Below are 13,370 nucleotides of genomic sequence, written 5' to 3' on the forward strand. Positions count from 1 at the left end.
ACACCTCAAAACCCGAATAATATTGCCTTTTAGTTATTCTGAGGTGCAGGAATGTAGGCAAACAGTGGGTAAAGCCCTTCTGCTGATGGCTGCTAAATAAATTCAGAGGGTGGTGGTTGGTTTTGTTTTGGCTATTAAGGGACATTACTTAGCTCTGTTGTTTTGGTAATTGAGGAAATGAACATTTAACACCCAAATAAACACACCCTTGATTAAAGGCTACTGGCTCGATAGAGCTCGTGATTGTGGATTTGAAGGGAAGAGCTACAGTAACGTTTCTTGCACTTTTATTACTTATAATAGCATTCATGTAAAGCAGACCAAAATATTTTCCCCTTCAATATGTAATTGAGGTCAGAACTACTAAGGACCCTGGAATAAGCTAATCCACTTCTGATGACCTTTCAAAATTACCCTTTGTTTCTTGTGCCCAGTACACCTCATTTCAGATCATATATAACAGTATGAAAAGCATGGAACTGGACAATCACAGACTTTCAGATCTCTAAACCTGTGTGTGAGCATGACCACCAATTTAAAAAAGTTTCAGTTATTGCACCTAAATAAAATATCGCCTCTTCATAACCAACCTCCCCAATTACAACATAAACCTGATAATCTGCACTGTTTTAATAACCGAAATGTGTCTGCGAATGTGTTGAGATCAGAGCTATCAAGCTTCTTCATAACAAGAGTGGGCAGGGAGGGACTGGCACTTTTCCCATTGCATATACCCTTTGTAATTAATTTCTAAAGTAATTTCCTCCTTTTCTCGGCAGATATCATCTCTGACTGCATTTGCGGGAGGAAAGAAGATCTCCCCAGCTTATTTCTGACAATAAATACAGTTAATTAGTTTTCAGTAAGTAAAATCTGACAGCTTTCAAAGAAAGCGGGACTCCCTCCGGGGTTCCCAGTACAGGCACGGTGGCAAAGCCCAGGCAGAGGGAAAGGCACAGGGGGCGTGGGCAGGACACTGGCCAAGAGCTGCCCCAGGGGATTCACAGTTTAGAGAGGTAAAATACAAACCTTTCTTATTCTTAACATATTTAGCCTGTGGCTAAAGCTGTGAACAGAGGGAGGTTATTCAGAAGGGCACAGAGCTTGCCGGAGGATTCCTTTGCCTGCGGCACTGCTCTCTGTCCTCAAAGGGATGCTGAAACCGCACGACAGGAGTGATTTGGGCACAAAACCCATGCCCAGAGGGACTAAACCCACAAACCAGGCTTGCTTCACACAACCCAGCACCCCACTGGAGGCCGAGGGTGGGACCCCCTGACCTGCTCTGCGGGTGACCGGAGGAAGGCTTGAATGTGCAAATGCTGTGCTGACACTCAGGGACTGCTTGAGCAGCTGCTGGGTGGCTGCGATTTGCCCTCAGGGGACACCAGAAGTTTTGCTTGGCTCCAGGGCTTGCTAGTGGCTGTACCCCTAGATGAGATCCCCAGGGCAAAGGCTCACTGCCACAAACACGTGTGGACAAACACAGCGACAGCCGGGGGAGAGGTCTGCCAGGTGCTCTCCAAAGGATACTCACTGCAGCTCCGGCAGTGAACTGGTCTTTCAGGCACAGACCATTAGTTTAGCAGCACACTCAATGCTGTTCCTTACTGCTCGAGCACCGGGCACATTCATTTTCCCTCCAGCGTTTTATTTGTCCTTATTTGCTGTCCTCAAAGTGACAGACCCGGGGAAATTATTTATATCTTCCACTACTCCCATAATTATTCACCAAGAGTTTGGGACACTTACTGCTGGACACACACATGCAAAAAACCACTTCATGAGCATGTTATTGGGTTTCCTGGCTGTGGAGCTATTTTAAAATGCTGCTGTGGTTGCCACTTTGGGATCAAACTCATGTAATTTAATGGGTTTCACTGAGATATCAACAGGCCCTCAAGGCAGATATCGATTTCCCACAACAAAGGGCTGCTCTTGAAATAATTTAATGGGATCACCAAGAAGTGACTTTGAGCTGCAGGTGCTGATGGAGGTGAGCTTGCTGGGATGTCATGGAAAATGACGCCCAAAAGCAAGACAGCCCCTGACCCAGAATTCCCAGGGGAGCCTGGAGACGGACAGTGAAACAAGTGCCTTTCCCCCGTAAATTCCCTTCTGTCCCATAAAGCCAGAACTGGAAAAGGGCCACCTTGATTCAGTGGTTGTCACCCTCATGGAAATGTCCCTCCTGCAGCCTGTGCAGCACCAAAGGCTGCACATCCACAGCATGGCGTGCAAGGACATCTAGTGCCTGATGCTGAGGCTGCAGGGAGACTCTGGGCTACAGCAGAGCGTGGTTTTCTGGTGGCTTACCCCTCACAGCAATAAAAAGCCCCCTTGGGGCCAGCCCCAGCAGTGCTCTGGAGAACGGGATCCGGGCAGGAGGGTCACTGTGTGACTCTGACATGAGTCTCAGCTGTCTGCAACATCTGGGGCTTTGTCTCTGAGCTGGAGCTCCCCCCATGCCCCCATGCCTGGAGCAGTGCCTCTGACCCGCCCAGTCTGGGCAGCTTTGGGTGTTCTCCCAGCTGGGCTTTGACACACACGGCTCCCATGGTAGTGCAGGTAACGCAGCACGGCCGATGAGGATGGGACAGTTGTGTCTTCATCTACTTACAGTGCTCAGCTTTCTACTACTCTGTCAGTTCTGTGACCTTCTGGAAGCCTGGCACAGGTCCAGTGCCCTACCTGACTGCTGCATTTGGGGATGGAGCTGACCACACAGTCTGCAGCACGAGAAACCAATCTTGTTTTCAAAGGACATTCTCCCGTCCAAAGCTATCCATAGAAAAGTTGGTGAATTAAAGCTGCTTGGGCAACACAAACAGGGCTTGTCAAGCCCTTGTACAGGCAGAAATACCAAATATCTGAGGATAATCTAAGCTGTTGACAGTTGAGGAAGGTGGACAATCAAGATGTCAAAACAACCTCACGGGGACAAAAGGTCAGAGCATCGCAGATTGACACACGGGTGTATGGGCAGTCTGGGCACAAGGTGTGTTTCCCTGGTGCCTGCACTGCTGATGTCCCTGCAGAGCCTTGGGACATGGGATGGCAGCAGGGAGGGCAGGCACCCAGCTGAGCCTAACCACATGCTGCGGCCAAGGTCAGAAACTCATCACACCGAGGTGCTGCCAGCAGATGTTCCTACCCACTGTGCCCTCCTTAGGCAGCAGCCCTCACTCTGGAAAAGAGAAATTTTCTTTAAATGAGAATTGGAAAGCACAGTTAGAGATAGGGAACGTCCCACTGGGCCATGCACTTCAACAGAGAACCTGGAATAACTACAGGTTCAAGATGTCTGAATCTAGCCCATCCCCAGAGGTAGGGATGGATCCCTTCATGCTTTAGAGGACATTTACGCTGCAGAAATGAGCCTGAGTCCCAGCGAGCGCAATAACCCCTCATCTGGGGGCTGCTGAGTTCTGCAGTCAGGAGAGGGAGCTGTGCTGCTGCGGGACGGACACAGGGTCACCTCAGAGAGGGTTGCAAGCCTGTTTCCAACCAGTCCTTGCAGCATAATGTTCTTTAAATATTGCTTTAAAGAGATCTTAATTAATGCATCACCTTTTTTTTTTCTTTTTTTAGTTGTCTTCCCCTCTCTTTTTGGAAGTTTAAAAATCCATAGCTATTCACAAAATTGGTGCAAGTTTATGAATAACTTCAGACCCCCTGAAAATCACCTTTTTAACTAGCTTGCTACCCCTGTCTCAGTGCTGCCCTGCTTGCACAAAGCCTCTGTGCGACATCCCAACATTCCTGAGCACCCACTGGTCTTCCCCATCCCACCTGTCATCCTTTTACCAAAATGTAAGATCCCAGCTCTGACCTTCCCACTTGCAGCTGCATTCTGAGTCACACACACACAGGTTTTATCCTTTTAGTTGGGGTTTCAACATACCTTCACAAGCCTGAATCTTTTTTCCCAGCAAAACCTGTCCTGACAGCTTTACCACCCTACGCAAGTCCAGATCAGTGTTCTGGGATTGACATGACAGCTAAATCACCTCCCTGAAAGCATGTCTGTACAGTCCATGGCCAGATAATTACATAACCCCATGTCCAAGTTATTCTGATGGAGACAATCTCCACGTCATTTGTGTGCAAATGCCCTGAGCATCGCTGGCAAAGCCTGGGCTGGCTGCTCCTGCTGCCAGGCCAACGTGCCAAGCCCTCAGCCCAGCAGAGAACAGCAGATTCTCAGGGCTGCCAGGCACAGATTTGCAGAGAAAACCCTCTTACAGCACAAGTGGGAGATATCTGGAGGGGTTTACCCTTCCTCTGTCTGCTACCTAGTGATTTCAGATGGCAAGACACAGTGTGGCAATTAAACTCAGGTGGCTTCAACTTTACAACTTCTGGAAGACCACGGGAAAAAGATCCAAAGCAAATCTCAAATTTAAGTGATACAAGAGCTATCAGGTCTTTTACCAATTTAGGTGTGCTTGATAATCCATATATTTTTGTAGGAGATGACACTGTATGAGACACTTAGCAGAAATATGAAGCCAATTATTTATCACTTTCCCCCCTGAAAATGGCAGAAATAGAGCTACTAAATGAAACCACACTAAACTTGTAAGTACAAAGGACTCCTAGGTCACACAGGTTGTCCAAGCTCATTGCAGCAAGCTCAGTTTCAAATTTCTTCATGGGGTTCCTTAGCACCAGCTCTCACATGGTAGAAGCCCATTCCTCCTGACAGACACCAGGAGGTGTGAGCCCTGGGCAGGATGCCTGGCACCAGGACACAAGGCTCCCTGCTGAGAGATCTGCCAGCAGTTTTCTTCAGGTGCCACTTCAGGTTTGTGAAGAGTGGCTCTATTAAATAGCAGCTTGTGTCCAGGGCTTCAGAAATAGAGAAATCTTAAACTGCAACGAGATGAACTATCTGAATCTCTCTCTGGTTTTCTTCCTGGCAGAGAAAACAATGCTTATTGGTTGCTCCATAGGTTATTTTGGCTCCTCATTTGGGTTCCCCTTTTTTTCTGAGCAATTTTAGAGGGATTCTGCAAGGCACCTCACCTGCTGTATCTAGAATAAATCTGTCACCTTGCAGTAATGTTTCTGAGGATTTCTCTGCCAGGTGCACACTCTGAGTCACAGCAAATTTACTGCTTCACTTTTGCCTCCAGGTTTATGGCAAGTGATTCCAGAAGCCCGTTCTATATTTGAAAACCATTCCAGCAGGCAATCAGTTCAGTGCTCCTGTCCTGCTAGATATCCTTTATGGCTGTGGAGCATTCCTTGCTGTTAGTATCAAACTTGTAAAAAAAATCCAGAGCTGTTTGTTTTATAGCATTCCAGGGCACCTTAATGGCCTGTTGTAAACATCAAGTACATAAAGAATTTGATTGCAGCAGAGAGATATGAGTCTCCCAACCACCACTCCTGAGAGGAGCAGGCATGTTTGGTCCCAAAGAACCAGCAGGCTGGAGGACACTGGGACTGTTGACTTGGGGAAAGATAGAGCAGGACTGGGAGAGGGCACAAAGACTGGTGAAAAGCATCCAGGCACCTGTGGGGCCCCTGAGCGAGGCCAGCTGGGCTGGCCCACAATGCACTGACTGTGTATTGCTGGGACTAATCTCGTTGCTAGGTAATTCAGGGGCTGGGGAGATAAATTATCAAAAGGTGCCAGAGACTTTTGGTTGGAAAGTCCCTCCAGGTAGCCAGATGGGGCCCCCAGTTCTTAAAAAGGATGTGGACCTGCTGGAGCCTGTCCAACAATGATCAGAGACTGGAGCACCTCTGCCATGGAGACAGACTGAGAGAGTTGGGGTTGTACAGCCTGGAGAAGGGAAGGCTCCAGGGAGACCTTAGAGCCCCTTCCAGTACCTAAAGAGAGTCCAAGAGAGTTGGAGAAGGACTTTGGACAAGGGCCTAGAGTGACAAGATAAGGGGGAGTGGCTTCAAACTGATAGAGGGAAGGGTTAGGTTGGACACTAGAAAGAAACTCTCCCCTGTGAGGGTGGTGATGCACTGGTACAGGTTGGAAGCTGTGGATATCTCTGGAATTGTTCAAGCCCAGGTTCGATGGGGCTTAGAGCAAAGTGGTCCAGTAGAAGCTGTCCCTGCCCATGGACAGGCTTTGGAACTAGATGATCATTAAGATCCCTTCCAATCCAAGCCATTCAAGGATTCTGTGGTGATTCCATAACTCTGTAAAATGGTTATATGGGTGTTGCTGGGTTATTGACCCATCCCCTTCCTCAGTCCTATTTTAGGACATATTCAGTTGTGCTGGCAAGATCTGTGCTGGCAATCACAACATCCCTGACAGCAGAGCTGCCTCCTACACCCCCCAACACAGACACCAATGCTCATCTCCCCTGGCAGGCTGCAAAAAAGCATTGGATGCTCCATTTTTAAGGCAAAATACCAAAGCTTTGGCTAACAGAATAGTCCCATATGTTTCTGAGTGCGCTTGCCAAGGAAGGTTTTCTCAAAGACTTTTGGCAATAGGCTTCTGACAACATAATGCCATCCCATATTCTTCCTCTTCCTGAACTATGGGCTGTCCATGCCCAATCTTGTGGTGGTTCACATGCCAACCTCATAAACAGCCCTCACAATATGATGTGCTTGGATGACAGCCTTGCCCAGTATCAACCACAAAATGCTCAGAAGCATGGGCAGAGCCCAGCTCTGACAGAGGATTAGGTACTGCCAGGAGGCTGGATTTGGGGCTGTTCCTTACACAAGCAAACAGTGATTGCCTTTAATATTCACTGAAATACAAGCACCAGCTCGCACCAGGACATCTTTACATTGACTCTCAGGTAAGGAGGGGAGCTGGCTGGGGGCTGGCAGTCCCACCCAGGGCAAGCAGGCTGCCATAAACACCATCCTGTGCTCCCTAACCCAGCACAAGGATGCTCATCTGTGCCCTGCACCGAGGGGTTCTTGGTGTAAATAATGTTCACAGCAGCTGAAAACAGAGAAGATAAAGGCACCTGTGCCTTCAACAAAGGCCTCTTTGAACACACCACCTTCACATGTGTTCCAGTTTGGCAGTGTCAGTGAAGCATGTCAGTGAAGCATGTCAGTGAAGCACTGCCCTTCCAGGAGGTATTTCCCAAAATATCTGCCCTTCCCAGACTAACAATACAGCAGGAATCAGCTTCATCCAAGGGCCATATGGCGTTGGTGAAGGGCAGTTAAGCAGCCCTAGAAAATGTCCACCTTTAATTAAAAACACGATCATTTCCCAGCTCCCTGTAATAATATCACTACTCCTCCTCCACAAATGTGCTGCATTTTTCATCCAAAGGAGACCAAGCAAGATGCAGCCTATGCCAGCAGGTTTCTGCCTCAGCAGCAGCAGAGCTGTACATGGGAGCAGCCTCCAAAGAGCCTTCAGCAGCTGCAGGGCCGCTCAGATGCTCCAGCCTAAATCCAAGGAAGTTTCCTCAAATAGTTCATTTTCTTCAGACTTTCCTCTTTTGGCCTGATATCTTTACAGCGCTGTTACAGATTTTCCTTCAGTTCCCTGTTCTGGATAACCCTATTTGCTAAACCAGGCATTGCCCATGCCTAGGACACATTGAATCCCCTCTCACAGTAGGGGTGCCTGCCTGTGGCCACTGCAAGGATTTCTAAGCCAATCTTGGCTGGCTGTCAGGTTTCCTAGGATGGACTGTTTATTGAGAATGTAATTTCCATTTGTTATTGCATGAGCTGTCAGAAAAGAAAAAAACCCCAATACGTCCAGGTGAGTTTCAAGTCATGATACAAATGGACTGTCCTGCTGCCTGAGCCTTTCCTGTATAATACAAACTCCAAACTAGGAGATAATTAGTAAGATAGCATCCTGACAAATCTGAGTATTAAGGAATCAGAGGAATATGGAAATCATATTTCTGTATGGAAAATGCTTAGTATTAGTTCTTTGACCAAGCAGGGGCCGTTGGGACCTTCCAGGCTCACTGAGAATGTGGGGATCAGTCATTCAGCTCTTAGCAGAATGATGCTGCTATTCCCTGTGTCAGAATTTTATCCCATGTGTTTCCCTTATCAATGCAGTGTTCAAAGGCTTTTTGAACCACACATGTGAGGAAAGGGGGAAATGTGGTTCATCTGTGATGATATTTGACAAGAGCCAGACCTTATTGTTTTAGCTGTGCGATTGCTTTCAAATTCCTGCAGTTCTCCTGACCTAACATTGGCAAAGTGTCACATGCTCCACTTGCAAATGGAAATCTGCTCCAGCAGAGCTGCATCACTTCCTCTGCAATGAACCTTTTCCCAGTGGGACACAGGGGTATCCACTACGTTGTTTAAAGGAAGAGGAAATTTTTGGAGAAAATGGATATAACAGAGCACAAAGAAGGTCACAGGGGACAGGCAGCCTGGGAATGGGCAATTCTACCTCCCTTTGGTTTGTTTTCCCTTGTCTCAGGATGAGAACACTTCACTTGGCCAGCTCTCATCCAGCTCCCCTGTTATGTCACATCCAGATTACTCAGTGGATGAGGTATTTGGAGTGTTACATCAGACAGATAATACTTGTTTATATAACTCGACCTTTTTCTCAGACTTGTGCTTCTCCAACTCCCCAAAAAACATTTATATAAATATTTATGTTTTTAGGAATGAGAACTTATATCAGCCTCAGGATGACATTCATGTTCACTATAAATCAGTACAAGTGGTTGTTCCAGAGCCCCACAACATAGCCTGGGAACGTCTTTTTTTTCTTATAAACACCAATTCATCAAACCCAGAATTATGCAGAGGAGGAAATCAGTTCTGGTGTAACACAATTCTGAAATTTGTCTCAGCCTTGAGATGGAGCACTAGCCCAAAAGGGGACCAGAAATCCACCATAAAATGCCAGAGGTTACAGCATTCACTGCAATGTCTGAGGCTCTGCTGTAAGTCCCTGATCGAATGCTGCTTTCTGCCTCTGTTTTTAGTGAAACTTTTCCAAAAAGTCTTACTTTCCCCTCCGTGTAAAACAGAAGAAGGATTTTAAAGCTTTTCTTTTCAGAGGAGAAAAGCTTCTTACTATTACACATTTGATCAGGTCAATCTATTGCAGAGGTTGCATCCTGCATGCTTTAATGTGCTGCCCCAAGCCATCCTAGTTATACTCCAGCCAGCAAAAACAATGCCAGCAATTCACCCTCCTGACAAATCTCTTGCTCAAGCTTCATGAAGGTGCAATATGGGGCATGAAGGATGTTTTTGCAAGGAGGGTACCTCAGGCAGTGTCCATCACCTGTAATTCATTCACATGAAATGCCACCCTTCCCTCTCACTGCTCATGTGTCTTACTGTTTATTATCACCCTAATTTCCTGGGCAGAGATTCCATTACAAGAGCAGCATTTCCAGAAAAGCTGCTTCAGCAACTTCAAAGGGAATTTGGCAAACAGGTGCTGGAAAGGGCCCTGGGAAAATTTCACCTGCAACATCTGAGCTTGGAATCCTGCTCCCATCACAGTGCCCAGGACTGGCTCTGCCTTCCCGGTCATGCTGACACCATCCTTCCCAACCAGCTGCAGAAAAACTGCTGAGGAGTGGATACCCCATGTATCCAGTTTCCCTTTCCTTGGATTTTCTGCTTGCAGACTCAGACCCTGTCAAACCTCTCCCATCTGCACTGACCCCAGTTCCAGGCAGACACCCACAGATGTCCTGGAGAGGGCTGCCCGCTCCAGGCAGGGCTGTCACTCATCCCCTCATGGGAGTGAGCCCACAGCATATCCCACCCTCAGAGCTGCTCAGCAGCATCAGCTGTGAAATCCCTCCAGCCCTGAGCCATGACATGTCAGCATCTGCCAGTGCTGCTCATTTTCCCAGGCTGTGGTTTGATAAAACAGTAAATCCACCCCTGGCATCCCAGCAACCAGATTAGGTAAGAAAAAAATAGCAGAAAAAGAAAACTCAGCTGCACAGCACGAGGGATTCACATGGCATAAACTTTCCGCCGTTCAGATTTGCTTAGAAACAACATTGCTACATTAACCTTGTGCAACTTCACTCGTCATTCATCTTTTTTGCAGCCTCCATTGCAGCTTGGGGAAATAAATATTGCATCCCTCTCTGTGCCACAATGCCCATCACACACACCCCTGTTTCTCCCAGCTGGACAAGGCCTGGCAGGCCCTATGTCCCTGTTGGTCCTCAAGCAGGATGCCCTGTGAGGGATGGGCTGAAAGCCCAGGGTGCTTTCAGGGCACTGCAGCCACTGGGGCATCTGAACTCAGCATCCCACCACTGTCATTTGCTTGGTTTGGCTAGACCTTAATGTTTAAACTGAAATGTCCATTTATTACTCCAGGAAAACGCCAAGGACTTTTTTTCTGGCATACAAATTCCCTGGCTTTTTCAGTAGAAAGTCTATTGGTTGGTTGATTAGTTTTGAAAGCTATCTATGCCTCTGAGACCTCTGCTGACTCCAAGTTACAGTAATGCTGGATAACTTGGGTATTAATGCCAAGTTGCTAATGAGGTTTGCTCCACTGGGCTGGCTTTTGAAAAGAATGAATGTTTTAGGTCTAAAACTGCCTGTGGTCTCATAAAAAAACACAACTCCCTGATTTTCTACTTATTTGCCATTAAAGGAACGATTCCATCCTGTCCTTTACTTGTCCTCTGGTTAAAGTTTGCCTCCCTGGCAAAGGGCTCAGTGGGTTACAAAAGCATAACCCAGATTTGGAAACTTACCCAATACAAAATCCCAAAATCTGCACTTTGTCACCAGCAGTAACTTTCCACGCCCACAACCCCTGTTGCACTGGCCCTTCACTCCCAGTCTGCATGAGCAGCTGTCTTACTGAGCAGAGCCCCCCTGAGCCACCCCTGCTCTAGCGCTGTGCCCAACCCGGCTCTGATTACCCCAGCGGGAGCTGGGCTGTGCTCAAACACCCCGGCCTGGCCATGGGGACTGCAGCCCCTTGCAGCTGCATCCCAGTCCAGAAAGGTGCTTCCTGCAGTTATTTTCCCAGCCTCTTCACTTCCAATGAGACCAAGATAAGGAAATTCACCTGCAGGGTCAATATCTTTAGTAAATAGTGCTGTCACCTTCCAGAGCAGGTTTCCCAGCTGGCAGTGATGCTGGTTAGGGAGCAGGGCCACGCTGCCTGTGCATGAGTGCTGCCTGGCTCAGGATTCCCCTCCTTTCCCTTGTTTCCAGCTTGCTGTGGAATAGATGTAAAACCAAGCAGAGCTGTTGACAGCACTTCCAAGAAATGAATGCAACCAGAAAAAATTGGCTGGAAAACAAAATTCATTCTGCTTCCTTTGCAAAAAGTTCATGAGGGCTGCCTGCTCTGCTCCTGTAAATCAATATATCTGTAGGTCCTTCTTCCCAAGCCAAGCTGTGTAACACAGCTGCCCATATGGAGTAGAAGGGCGCATTCATACAGACAGAGGCAGAAAAGCTGTGAGATATTTTCCTGCTCATGCCACAGCAGAATCTCTCAGAATCTCTCTGAGCTGCACATCAAAAGATCCAAAATCTGGCCCTGAGGGCTTGTCCCCAGGAACGTCAAAGGAAACTCTTCCTGGACAGAGGATCCACGCAGCTTTCCAGGCTCTGGCAGAAGGCAGGAGTCAGCCAAAATTAGCAACAAAATCTGTGCTCCTTTTTCTTCCTCCCCACTTAGCTGCTCTCTGGCCAGGAGCTTTCTTCCATCTTCATGGCTTGCTTAAGGGCCCTGGAGGTCAGATATTTTTACCTGGAGCCTCCAGGGTTGGTTCCACCTTGAACCCCCTTCTGCTAGAGGGCTCCCCCACACCATCCACTCCCCAAGTGCCCCCAGTTACCAGCAGCTTAGCATAGCCCCAGGAGCTGTCAGTCAGCAGTGACGTGCTGGCTGCTGGCCTGCCCACAAATATCTGTATTTCGCAAATAAAGCAGGTTAATTTAAACCACCACAGCCTGCAACAGCCTGACAGCTCCCTAAGGGCCCTTATAAGTGAAGACTTAAGCAATCATTGGACTTGCAATTTATAATAATGCTCTGTAGACCTTTTAAATGGAGTGGTCTGGCCAAGATGTGGCTGGGTTTAGTCCTGTGCTCAAAGACAGAAGTGCTGCCAAAAAAGTGAAGGCTGAACAATCAAAGGAGTTCCCAAGACTATCTTACTGAAATTATTTCAATTCAGGTGATACATAAAAGACAGCTCCTTTTAAAAAGAGGCCACCCTTCCCTTCATTTAAGAATTAAAAGTTCTCAATGAACATGCTCCGACATCTCACAAGACCTTCACCAAAGCAAAAAGCAGAAGCAGTAAGTTTGTACTTTAACTGCATAATAAATGTACCTGAGTTCAGACTTATACACTCAGTTCTGCCACACCCACAGGCGAGTTTGAAACACCAGCCCTCACTGCAAGGACTCACAAACACAATAAAATCAGAAAACCACAGTTCTGTTTTTGTCTTGTTGGTAAACTTCAGATGTTTGCTTGGATTCTGAAGGTGTAATTTTCTATTGTTCCTGGCAAGTACCAGCAGGTCTCAGGAGCTTGTTCTGCAAGGATACAACTGGGGACCAAAGGAGGCTGAGGAGCCCTGGAGAAGGGAAAATGAGTCCCTGACATGGAGCCCCTGTTCTGGAGGGACTAGCATCACTTCTTAGCTGCAGCCAGAGCTCCATAGGAAAAAAACAATCTGCTCTATCCAAAGTGAGCTGAGCAGGGAGTTGCTCGATGCTTCCCTGATGGACCTGCTCTGGTCACTGTGGCTGTGGAAGTTTCCCACTGGGCAGCAGGGACAGGACACTGAATGACTTGCAGGGCACAGAAGTGAGGCAGAGTGGTCTCCAGTGTTAAACACCCAGCTGGCTCAGCAGGGTAAGCTCCGGGCTGGCCTGAGCAGCAGCAATGGACATGGGGGTGAAAGCATTTATGGTGTCACCTGACGGAGCTGCGTCACTACCGCAGGCAGAGCTCGGTTGTGCAGAGGGCCCAGGAGGAGACTGGTTTTATTCCTGGTCCTGTCACATGCTGCAGGTCAAGGTTATATAATGCTAGGGTGAATTCCACTCATAACAAGGCCGGTATCTGTTGACTCTCACAGCTGATTGTTTTGGAACAATAATTCATAGTTGCCTCCCTGGATACAGAGAGCTGAATGACAACTTGGATTAGCAGCTCACAGCCTTGCCCTGCGGACCTGCAGTTGATGACTAAACCACCAATTCTGCTATTGAGATCCTCTACTTCGACATCCCTGGGGGCAGAATGTAGGATATTTTCTAAGCATCAATTGTGGAAAAACACTTCCCTTTTCTGTCCTGCATGGGGCAGGCAATTAGCTTGTCCCTCTTGGGCAGGAAAGGAGGTTATTTAAAACAGACACAGGAACTCCCCCGACGGAAGCTCAGGCTGCTGACTTACTTAGGAGCTCTCCCA

This window comes from Aphelocoma coerulescens, chromosome 11 (assembly GCF_041296385.1).
Source record: "Aphelocoma coerulescens isolate FSJ_1873_10779 chromosome 11, UR_Acoe_1.0, whole genome shotgun sequence".
NCBI classification, from domain to species: Eukaryota; Metazoa; Chordata; class Aves; order Passeriformes; family Corvidae; genus Aphelocoma; species Aphelocoma coerulescens.